Here is a 13,180-nt window from a genome sequence, read left to right as displayed (position 1 = left end):
GTACAAGTTTTCCTCTCCTTTATCTCTTGCCCTCAAAGCTTTAACATAATACATCATTAATCCCATAACATTAATGATAATAGTGCTATATTTTAAAATTTTTATAATTATCTAATAGAGTTACAAACTTAAGAAATGGAGGCACAGTTTGCTTTTGCTGCTATTGAGTACATGTTCATTAACTCAGAGTGGTGAGAACAAAGATAAAGACACAGGAAAATGAAGAATATGCTTGTTAAATAGGGAATATACAACCTTGGCCTTATCCTCCTCACTCTCACTCATCCTACGAATGCAATCTGTTATAAAATATTGTTTCTACCTTCACAGTCTCTACCTACTGAAATCCAACCTACACTCAAACTGATTTTTCTAACATTCAGATCTGCCTATGCAATCTTCCTATTCAATGCCAGAGACATGCTATTATTCTAGCTCCAAATAAAAAATATTTTCTTATTTAAATCCCTTTATAACTTTGTGCTTTCCTATCTTCCCAGTCTCTTTTATCCTCTTCCAAACACTTTATAATTCATCTAAATGGGCCTACTCACTATTCCTTAAGTATGATACTTTATCTCCTGACTTAGTATCTTTGCAGTGATTGTCCCTCAAGCAGAGGAAGTTTTCCTTCTTCACTGCTCTCTTACCCTCCCTTGATTGTTTCAAGACTTAGTTCATGTCCCACCTCCTGTAGGAGGCCTTTCCAAGCTTCTCCTCTTCCATCACCACCTTTAGAGCTTTCTGTATGAGATTATTACTTACCATTTATTATGAATATAAATTATATGATCTCTTTGAGGGCCAGAACAGAATTTTTGCCTTTCCTTGTATCACTAGTGCTTATTACAGGGCCCAGAACATAGTAAGCACTTCATAATTACTTTTTATTTTGGGTTTGTTTTTTTTTTTGGTTTTGTTTTTTTGGCTAGGCAATGGGGTTAAGTGACTTTCCCAGGGCAATGTGTCTGAGGCCAGATTTGAACTCAGGTCCTTCTGAATTCACGGGCCAGTGCTCTATCCACTGTGCCACTTAGCTGCCCCCATAAGTACTTTTTAAATAATAGACTTACATACTCCAAATTATAGCCAAATTGAATTAGTGGCAGGTTTTTGTTGTTGTTGTTGTTGCTGCTGCTGCAGTTGATTTATTTTTTCCCTATTTGAACTTTAATCCTTTTCAAAACAAAATTTCAGAGTGAGATACTTTGGAAGTAGAAAAATTTTCAGTGACAAGAAGTACTACCAACTGATAGGCAGATGAATTAAATGAAATACCACCATTCCTAGAAATTAGAGTTTCTAAAATCTCTAAGGACAACATAGTATAAGGGCCATCAACGTGACTATTAAAGTCTTTAATGCCAATAGTATGGAAGGAATAAAGAAGAAGACTAAATTATATGATAAAGTCATGTAGAAATGACTTGAAGATCAATACATGAAGGCAAACAGGGTTTGGAAATTTTTGTTATTCTATAGTTGAATAGCATGTATTTTGGATGAAATAACAAATGTTGAATTACAGTCACAAAAAAGGGTCTGAAAAATAATGATGAGTAATGAGAGTGCTCACTTCCCCTCTATGAAATAAGAGAAGAGTCATCAGAGATATCTAATCCCAAGCAGAAAGACAGCTTTCATTTAAAGGAAGAATGTGAAACGAATATAGCTGAAAGAGACCCAAGATGAAGGAGCGTTTGTTGGCAATTCAAAAAAAAAAATCATTGTGAACACATCTCTGTGCTCACTCATAAACTAGTACTGAGTGTTTATATGCTATTATGTTGGACAGCCAATTCTGCTTAGATAGTGAGACTGCTGCAGATGAATCAATGAGCTAATTCTGCAGGGCCTAAAGATTAAATTGGAATCTAAATATTGCTTTCCAAGACTAGGATTTCATGATCTGCATCATTCTAATTATCTTTTCTGCTAGAAGAAAACATTATAGATTGAACAAAACAACTAAAAGAAAACCATTATTTAGAAAGTGGTGCTTTTATGTAATTGAGAAAGTTAAGAATAAGTGGCCCCATTTTACCAAATCCCTATATACCTTTCTTGCATACAGGGCATCTCCTGAAGTTGATAAACTTCACATGAAGAAAAATATATGATTGGAGGAAATAAGGCTCGTAGCAGTACTAGATATTTTGTAACTGTGTGTCCCAATTGTGTCTATACCTCTGACAAGTGGAGCCCCAGGAAAAACTGCAAATGAAACAGCCAAAGCTTGTCTTCAGCACTATTGTTTTACCTCTCAGCAAATGTGAGAAGAATGAGACCTTCACATGCCAGCCCATTTATTGCCATAGAGAACTTCTTAGATAATCTCATTCCCCAAAACATTTCAATCATATAATTACAATTATATTCTTCCAACAAGGAGGAAAAAGGGACTACAAAAAACATTAACATTTACCACAATATCCTGTTGCATATTCATATAATGGTATCTTTATAAATCCCCTTTCAAAGTCTTCTTTCTAAGCCCTCAAGAACACCAAGGTCTTAAATTATTTCTTGGCAAGCCAGAATATTTGCACTAAATACCTCACCACTCCTACAATTCCATATACCTCATTTTGTTACATCCTTGATATGATTGCATTTATAGCTATGGATATATTTTTGGAATACTATATTGGCCTACTTGTTGAACATCATTTGATACAAAAACCAAACAAACAAAAATGCCACAATGACTTCCCAGGAAGAAATATTATGGTTGGATCCAAAAGAATACTAGACCAAAATGAACCCTAAGTATTAGTGTGGTAGACAGGGGATTTTTAGAAAAATGGTGGGGGGAAAGGTATTATCCAAAGTGAAATGAAGGATGAGGAAAAAAAAAACTTGCTTCTTGAGTAGAGTTTTCTAAGGATTCATCTTAGATGAGAAGTAGAATTGTGGTACCTATGATAAATACTCTTCTAACAACCAGGATTTCAGTATGAAGTAGATGTGAAAGCAGATTGTAAAACAGAGTCGATAAGCTTACTCAGAATCTAAGGAGATGGCCTCAGAACTGAAATAACCTTGATTGGGTGGCTAGAGAGACAGATTCCCAGTTAGAGCACACCCCTCAGTATCATTTGCATCCCAAGCTAGACAAACTGAATATATGCCTTATCTATATATCTGTGGGTCATTTGCATACTTTAATCACTAGATATCTTACCACTTATTGTAAAGTAGCTCTGTTTCTGCCTAAGAAGTGGGTTACTTTTGTTATGATTTACTTATAAGAAATCAGGACTGTCTATTGTCTCTTTGCATCTCCTATGCTTTGAATTGTACCTGGCACATAATAGGTGATTAATAAATGTTTACCAATTGACTGACTGAAGATTCAATATATAGCAATGACTTATTATTTTGCATTCTAACATTAGTTTCAAAATAGATGATATAACTATTTAAAAATACTTAAAGAAGTGTGACTATGATATTACTCTTGTTGTTTGCCTATCAGATATAGGTGCTGTGAGAATTAAAATAACTATTTGTTTTCTCTAGGAATCATAATGAAATCAGTAAGGTATGGCTAGTATCCTAGATCTGGAGTCAAGAAGATCAAGATTCAAACTCCATCTATTGTACTTAATAGGTGTCTGACCAAGTACAAGTCATTTAGTCTCTTTGAGACATAGGCAACTCACTAAGACTATAAATTATGAATTGACAGCCTAGTTGAAAGGCATTCCCATACTACTTGTATCCCTTAATTCTAACATACAATCCATTTTTCCCTATTTCTAGAACAAGCCTATATAAGATACTAGTCTATCTCCTGATAAAAGGAACTTCACATCATTGAGTTTTTTCAATGGCTGAAATAAAAACATAATTATTTTAAAATTTCATTTCAATAAACCTGTGCACTGTTTCATGTATGTACATTCTAAATGTGAACTTGTCAGTGGAATGTGGTTTCATTGGAATTACTCTATTGATTTAGACATGCCAATAATACTAGAATAGGTTTTTCAGTTCAGGAGAAAAAAAAAGGATTTCTGTATACTTAATAAGAAAGGAGCGGAGTTTTCAAAATACTTAGCTAAAATTATCCTCTTGACTCCAGGCTGCTGTCAAAGTTTCCTTGGAACAAAGTAAAGTCATCTTCTGAATAAACTATGCCCAAAGATAACCATAGTAATAATTTTGAAAGGACAATTCTTTCATGGTGCTAAGCTGAAGTCATAAATTTCCTGGCTCAATAATCGGAATAACTGAATGGTTCTAATTAAACTTTCATGTTAACAAGCCATCAATAGAAATGAATGGCCTTGGGTTTATACTATTTGCTGCTATTGTCAGTCTGGCTGCAGACAGTTTTCTGCCAGCCTAGCTGAAAAGGGCAATATTAATCTGATTTAAGTAAGAAAATCTATTTTTTAAATGGAAAAGGTTAGCAGGTTCATTTTAAAATGAAATTTGTGTTTTGAATGAAAGCTACATTGCCAAATTGAGTGTGTATCACAGATGATTCCACCAGGATTTTCAGAAGACCATGAGAGCACAAAATCATTCATTCCAAAATAAAGCTTCATCTATGTAGGACAGCGAGGTAGCACAGTGCCAGGCCTGAAGTCAAGAAGACTCATCTTCCTGAGTTCAAATCTGGCCTCAGACACTGGCTTTTGTGACACTGGTCAAATGACTTAATGCTGTTAGCCTCAGTTTCCTCGCCTATAAAAATTAGCTACAGAAGGAAATGACAAGACACAAAAGTATCTCTGTCAAGAAATGAGGTTAGAAAGAGCATAAAATGGTTATAAATATTAAACAACATAATAATCTTCTATCACCCCTGTGCTGAGAGAGAAAAGAAGCTGTTGGGTTACACATCTCCCAGGGCCTCCACTGGTTTTTTTTTTCCCTCATTCAGGGTTCAACTTCCTTTTTTAATCATTTATAGTGGGGTCATTACTGAGTTCATTGTTTTCTTTGTTCTGCTTATTTTATTTTGCATCAGTTCTTAAAGATGTTCTTATGTTTCTCTGAATTTCTCATATTCATAATTTCTTACAGCATAATAGTGTGACATTTTATTCACTTACCACATTTTCCCAGTTATAATCCTATAAATAGGTATCCTTTTTGATACCATAAAAAAGTACTGATACAGATATTCTGACATTTACTGAAGCTTTGATTTTCTTTAATGGCCCTTACCTCAAAAAAAAAAAAAAAAGAAAAAATAAGCAGGAGAAAATACATTCTCTCCTAAAGTCCTATACTGATATTTCATTATGACATAGAGGTGCTCCTTGGTTCTCAATGATAATGCTAGTGGAGTATAAGCAGTTTGAGTCCCTGCTATACTAGAAAGTTTTTGACCAACGATGAACATGAATCCTTTATTTGAAGTTCAGACTAACTAAACTGGAGAACCTCATCAACATATTGGTTCCATGACGATGAATTTTTTGGTCTTTGCAAATCTGAAAGTATGCTTGTTAAAATGTAGAGTTGTTAGAGTTGCTAGAGAGGAAACTACAAATTTTTGAAATATTAAAATATAAGATCAATAATGATTATATAAGTGGGAACTGATTCTACCACTTCAGATTAGTATAGCTACAACTCTGATGGGCTGGCCATCTTGTTCAGATGCAAAATGTATGCTTGCCAGAAAGACTATTTTATGAAGAATTCACAAAAGGCAAGAGCTCACTTAGTGATCAGAAGAAGCTATACAAGGACACTGTCATGGTATCTCATAAGAACTTTGGAATTGATCATGGGACAGAATGGCACAGGACTGCTCTGCATGGTGTGCCCTCATCAGAGAAGGCACTGTCTTCTATGAGCAAAGCAGAATTGAAGTAGCTCAAAAGAAACATGAGATACACAAATTTATAGAAGCTACCCCAAATGTTCACATGGACTATTTGTCCCCAATATGTAGTAGAACATTCTGAGCTCCTGTTGGTCTGATCAGCTGCAGTAGGCCACACTGTAACTTGACTCTAGCATAATGATGTTATTTTGGTCCTTTTTGAGAATGAAGGAAAGTAACCAACAATAGCTGCACTATCTAACGGGCTCAAAAGAGTCCATCATCCAGATATGAATGTTATCTGGCTCCCATTGCAAACTAGAAAAAGGCCAACTATTTCTTTTTCTTCTGACCTGCCTTCTACTACACTTTCTTTCTATACCTTTCTCCTCTTCAACATGGTCTATGACCTAAGCCCTTTGCACCTTACTTAGCTTGGCATGTTTGAAAGAACTCTGAATATTTGCTATAGGAAACCTGAGTTATTGTCCAGCTTCTCATACTAATGACACTTTAAAGGTAGAACACAAAGATTCTAGAGTTAAAAGTTTACAGAACAGAAAGCAACCAAAGAGAGAATAATAATGTGATCAATTAAATAGGCTCTAAGTATTATGACAAAGGTGCAAAAAACTTTTTTTTTAAAGCTGTGTAATCAACTTCCCCTTTTTGGGGGAAGTTGATGAAGATCATGATCTATATCATGAAAAATTTTAACTTTATCGACTTTATGCTGCCTTCAGTTTTGACATTATAAAAGCCTGCTATTTGTATCAGAATTGGGAATGAATTCACATGGGAATGAAAAAGAAGGAAGAATGAATAAGAAAAGGAGCAATCATAATTTGCTTGTTCTGGGCTGTAAAGAAAGATGCAAAACAAGATTTTTATCTACACTTCAAACCAATTTTTTTCCTATCAAAGTGCAAAACTTTATTTTTATCTCATTTAATTTTTTCTTATATAGATTAATCCCAATTTTCCAGCCTTTCAAATCCCTTTTGTACCCTGACTTCCCCATACATTGTGTTAGCTAATCTTCCTAGCTTTTTGTCACTTCCAAATTAGAGTAGTACATCATTTGTGCCTTCATTTAAGTCAGTGATAAAAAATGTAAAAAACAGTACAGCACCATGTACTGATTCCCAATCAAATGTAATCGCCCTGCCATACTGACACTGAACTATTAGAAACTACTCTTTTAGTCCAGCCATCCAAATAATTCTGACTTATTCTAATTGTATTATTGTTAACTCATTGTCCATTTTATCTACAAGAATAGTAAGAGATTCTTTATCAAAAGTTTTACAAAAATCTAGGTAAGCTGTATGTACATCTTTAATATCACCCACAGGCAAAAAGGGAAATGACCTGTTCATATTAAAATCATTCATGTTCTTTGATAAAGCCGTGCTGACCTCTTTCCCCTTTATACTTTCCCTTTATTTGTTGTCATGTTCCATTAGAATGTAAGCTCCACAGGGGCAGCAACTCTTTCTTGATTTAATTTTTATATCTTCTACAGGGCACAGTTCTGGGTACTTGGTAAATACTTAAGAAACACTCCATCTATTATCAAAAATAAAATGCCATTCTTGTGTAGGGACTAGGGACAAAAACTTAAGATAAATAAAGAATTGTCACTGCAAAATAAAGATACACAGTACTGTGTAAACAAGATATATACAAATGAATTAGTCACTATGGGAGTTATAAAGATAACTTCTCAGGGTTTTTAAAGAAATTACTGATTTACTTCCTATGTTAAATGTAATACTATATTGCTCAGTAGATAGAGTGCCAGGTCTGGAGTGAGGAAGACTCATCTTCTTAAGTTCAAATCTGGCCTCAGGCACTTACTAGATTGGTGACCCTGGAAAAGTCACTTAACCTTGTTTCCCTCAGTTTACTCATTTGCAAAATGAGTTAGAAAAGGAAATTACAAACCGCTCCAGTATCTTTGCCAAGAAAATCCAAATAAGGCCGTGAGTCAGCTATAACTAAAGCAATTAAACAACAACAACACGATCTAGGTAAAAAACACCAAGGCTCATCTTGAAACTCATCTTAGAGTGGACCTAGGAAATCTCTGTAATTCCATTTCCTCCATAATACTCTGCAGAATGGAATGAGTTGCAAATGGGTCAGGCCTCTTGTTATGATTCCTGAATTGATTGGCTGATTCATATATTGACAATGTATGATAGAAAGTAATTCAATAAATCAAATGGTTTAAGCTTGTACCCAATATGTGGCACTATCACTCCTATTTGATAAGTAAGACCAATGGGACCTAAAACAGTGGTGACTTATTTAAGATCATACAACTAGTGAGAGGAATAGTCAAGACATAAATAGTCCCCTTAAATCTTTGGGTAGTAATCTTAACAGACAGGAGTTTGAACTTGTGTCCTGTAACTGAACTGACTACCAGGGATAAAATCATTAGGAGCCAAAGGTGTATTAATACTACATGTAAACTCAGCAGAAAAATTATCTTTAACATATGATTTGAAAATCTTGAATATTACTCATGTGTCTTGCTTAAGAAGGAGAATGGGAAAATTACAGAAAAGAATGTGTAAATGTTTTGGCTAATACAGTGAGGTTTGCTGTCATAAGAGATTCATTTTTATGTGTGTACAAATGTCATCAATTCTTTTGGATTTATACTGATCCATGAGCAATTTTGCAAAATGAAAACTTTACACACTTCGGTCTTGCCATTAAATAACACTGGTTCTCTCCATGTGGCAGAGATCCTGTTTTATACCTTTCACAAGCTGTAAGAATCAAAAGATGAAAGGCTGACAACAGGTTTAACATTGTAATGAAATTACTCTAAAGACTTTGGGAGAAGATGGTCTGTTTTATTTTAAATAGCCATCTTAGATATGAGAAAGCACATGTGGACCTGTTTTTGGTGTGAAAAGACAATTCTAAAATTTCACCAGGCCTACTCAATTGACTATAAAGTTAAGTTGCCAGTTCATTGCAAGATATGAGGTGGGATGGAGAGGGTAGTGAAAGGGTGGGGGAAAAGTGGGTAATGTCAGGAGAGGCAAAAGAAATTATCAACTGTGGCTGCACCAAAATGGCTCATGAGTTTATTCTTTGAGGAAGGATATGTATATGGTGTCTGATGAAGATAAGTTTGCTACAGGCCTAGTCTCAAGAACTGTTTGGGAAAATCTTAGGTACCTTTGTCACCAGATTCTCCTACAATCTATTTGAAAATAAGTGTGCCAGACATGACAACAGCTTACATGAAAACCATAGCTCCAAGACGCAGAAGTTTGCACAGCCCGGTGGGATAATTCTGTAATTTCCAAGCACTGACAATTCTACCACAGTGGAGCCAAGTCGACATTCAGGACTTTTTACCTCTCAGATTGGTCTTCCTTCAATAACTTAGAACAAATGAGGCAGAGATCCTGACATTCAATGAATGTGGCTGTGAGCTAATGTTGGCTCTGGTGAAGGTGCCGGGTCCTCAGAATGTCTGAGACAAGTCTCTAATGAAAGCGTGATAGTGTATCCCAATAACTAAAAGTGGGGTGAAAGGACTCAAGTCCCTGTTAAGTTCACCTGAAGTTCCTTCACCAGGGTCACAGGAACAGGCAGCAGGTGCTCCAGGAACTCTTGGGGGACCCTCACCTGGCCCGCCACGTGCTCCAGCCACATGGCCACCTACTTGGTCTGGCAGCGGCCTCTGAGGCTGTACACCGCCCTGAGGGCCGTGGAGCAGCAGGCTGAGCAGGCTGCATTGTACAGAGTGTCCATGGGGGCGGCGACCAGCATGCCTGCACAGAGCGCTGACAAAGGGGCCAACAGAGCTTCAGACCAGCCTTCCAACTCTTGCTTGGCGCCCACAGCCCGACCTGCACGAGAGTAAGAGACACCCCGAGGCAGCTGCTGGAGCCGGGTTTCAGAGCGGGAGATCAGGAGACAACTGACTCGGGGAGCCAGTGGCTCTTCTCCCAATCCCATGGCTTCGGCCTCCCTCCACTGCCACCAGAGGAGGCCAGTTTTCTTGTGTTTTGATACATAACTTGGCCACAGCCTTTCAAGAGTTAAAGCTTGCTGGGAATGCACTACTGAGTTCTACACTGCCAGTACCAGGGAAAACAGGTTCTGTGATGATTCTGGGGTATAAAACTGTAATAGAGTATTGGGACAGGTGACCAGGACAGGACAGTGTGTGTGTGTGTTGTGTGGGAGGGTGGTGCAGCAGGCTGTGTAACTCTCTATTAAGCCTGAAGAAAAGAGCGCAGCTTTCATCTGGGACCAGCCAAAAGTCACTGAGAGCAGAGACCTAGGCTGGTGAAGCCTGACTTCTCTGGTTTGAGAGGGAACTAAGATACATTGAGATCTACTTCCCAAGGAAATCACAGTCGAAGGGAAGGGAGTCAGGAAGTGAGTGATAAGGAAAATAAAGGTGGAAAAAATGTAATTACCAAAGAAAAATTTCGTGCAGAAGAAATCTCAAAGACCTTTCACTTGAATAGATATATCAACAGGACAAGCAGGAACAATAGAAGGAAATATGGCTTCCAGATTTAGTAAACAAGCTCTGACATGGAAAAGTAAATACTGTGAAATAAAAGAAAATGATCTAACACTTGATGAGAAAGAGAGCCCTGTGGAATTTGAGGAAAACATGGAACCACATGTTCTCAGAAGAATCCAACAGGATTTAAAAAATACTATCACAATGAAGGAAATAATAGTACTGTTTAGAACTTCTGAACATAAAAATGAAATCTAATTGAAAGAACTCACAGATGACCTATAGGGAAAAAAAAACAACCCCCCCAAAAAAAAACACGTAAGCCTGCAAATTCCAAGACAATGCAGTTAAATTTAGAAGTTCAGTTCAGAAATAAAAAGTTCTAAAAGTCTTCTGGAGAAAGACTTTCAAATACAAAGGAAAGACAAATAATGTAACACTATTTAACACCTACTAGAAAAAGAGAGAATGGAATGTATCTGAAAAATTAGTGAATCTCAGAATGTAGCCCAGGATGGCCAGTGATGCAAATCTAAGCTTAGTAATTCATGATAAGATATGAGAATAAGAATATAATAAGAAAGAAAAGTTCAAAATATTTTTTGAAGGAAAACCAGAACTGAACAGATTATTTTCCTGTTGAACACCCCTAACCACAGAAATGAAGGAAGAGTGATAAAATGCATTCAGGCAAGAACAGTAACAATAACAATATCACAACAGAGAGACCAATAAGAAAATCCTTTCTAAATGTGCAGAAGTGAGCAGGGGTGAAGGCATAATGCTAACAGAGGTAACAGTGAAAAGGTGGACAGGGTATCTTTGATACTGACAAAACCTGACAACACTTTGCCTATAGTTGAATGCATAACAGGTCTCTACCTGTTATGAGCAGGGGACTGCAGAGGAGTAAGTGATATACTAGGGTCAAATCAACAGCTAGCAATGTGAAAGGAACAACCTCTGTGGTCTCAGAAAGATAAAAGCCTCCAAGTGAGAGGATGAGGAAGATGAGGTGGAGGTAGATTAAATAGGTTGGATGGGTAAAGGAAAGATGCCTTATTTTGGAGATGAAAGGGGTTCCACTGATTAATTCATCTATGAGTAAATAGAGATGGTCAATGAAGGGAAAAGGGGACTGGGTGAGGCCTAGTGAATTTAGTAACTGAAAAGTCTTCTTGTCCTTGGATAAAGGGGGTTGTAACCCCTTAGGGAAACTTGCACCTGAAGGAATAGAAGAACATTAACTCAAGTGGGAGATTTCCAGGCAAATGTTGATTAAAAAAAAAAAAGGTCAATAAGAGATGATAATCAGACCCACGGTAAGGCAGGGGCCCTACCATGGGGCAATGTCCACCTATGACACCTTCAATAATTAGCATTGTTCTAGAAATGGGGCACAATGGAAAAGGGGAATTCATGGGATAAGCCCTATAAGACAATAGCAGAAAGTGCCTCAGGGAAAAGCCTATAATGGATAACTTGGAAACTTTGATTGAATGAAAAATAGAGAGAGAGAAAGAGACTAGATAATGTCATGAGTCAGAGAATCAGAGTTTAGGGTAAACAGAAAGAAAAAAATGGATAATAAAAAGAGTGAGAAAAATCCTATTTTGTAAGGAGGCATAAAAATGAAATTTAAAAACTAGGGAACAGGATTCACAAGATTCCATTGAAGAAGGAGTCACTCAGGGAGATTATACTCCTATGGAGGACAGTAAGAAAACCTTTCAGTCTCTTCAAATCAACTAGACCCCTGCAGTCAATCATCAAACTTCAATCTCTTGCCAGGATGTCCAGTCTAAAGGAGATGACCATTGTGATAAACAATGATGATGAAGACAATGATGATGATGAAAATGATGGTGAACAAGAGGACTATGAAGAGGATGAAGATAATGGTGATGAAGAAGACACAGGATGGGAGATGAAGGTCAAGATAGTAATAAAGGTGCTGGTAGTGCAAATGGCAACGATTGCTACGCAACTGATGATGCTCAGAGTGATGATGGTACTGATCCAGATGCCAAAACAGAAGAAAGTATGGGAGGTGAAAGTAGCCAGAAAGTTGTAGATTCTCAGAATGGTGGTGAAGGAGGATCTATTACAGAATCATCTCTGCCCTATGAGAATTCTAGAGAATAACATGGATCATTACTTATGGGGGAACTGGGTGAAGTGGTCTTCAGGAGGCCTAAGGAGCATGAGGATCTTGTCCTTCAGATGTTCATGATGGTTGTTGTGACCTTATACAGGGTTTGGTAATAGGCGTCAAATTGCAGTTTTGTCTGTCATTTGCTACTACTCAGTTCCAGAGTTGAACTGTGCGATCCTGGAATAATTAAGGAGGGAACTGCATCAAAGGTGGCATTATGCAATGAATAGCAGTCACAAACCTTAGTCTCCATATTGAGAAAGGAACAAGTTCAGAATCAAACATTAGCTATATGGATGTGACACTAGAAGCAGAGCAATCTCAGCTTTACTTTACTGAAATCTACAGCCTGAAGATGACAACTAGGGCAGGAATCCCAGGCCAAAGGGAAGCTTACAGTTCTTTCACTGCACCAAGTAGAGCTTTCCAGCTGGCTTATAATGGTGGAATACAATAGCAGTTTACTGAAACTTCACAGGTTGCAAGCCATTAAGTGTGTTGCTGCATCTCAAACCCATGTAGGGAATTTGTGGAGTTCAGCTTATAGGGAAGGAATTAAACTTGTTCTAGGTCAGATCACTTTGGGGAAACTGAAAACTTAAAAAACTTAGAAGTATCTAGGTTGAGCTGTCCCTGAGATCCTGAAATGGCATAACACAAGAATTAATACCCCATGAAAAAGGAGTAAGACCATCCCTGACATTCCCTCCAGAAGTTCACTGAGTCT

The 13,180-nt window shown here is 37.1% G+C and overlaps 1 pseudogene; it reads right to left on the bottom strand.

Annotated features, from left to right (window-relative positions):
• Positions 1–8,455: 8,455 nt before the first annotated feature.
• LOC110223551 (threonylcarbamoyl-AMP synthase pseudogene) lies at positions 8,456–11,680 on the bottom strand (annotated as a pseudogene).
• Between the last annotated feature and the right edge of the window lie 1,500 nt (positions 11,681–13,180).

Source organism: Phascolarctos cinereus, unplaced genomic scaffold (genome assembly GCF_003287225.1).
Source record: "Phascolarctos cinereus isolate Bilbo 61053 unplaced genomic scaffold, phaCin_HiC Scaffold_7;HRSCAF=346, whole genome shotgun sequence".
NCBI lineage: Eukaryota > Metazoa > Chordata > Mammalia > Diprotodontia > Phascolarctidae > Phascolarctos > Phascolarctos cinereus.
The sequence above is the reverse complement of the archived record's forward strand: the minus strand, read 5'-3'. Positions and strand labels throughout refer to the sequence as shown.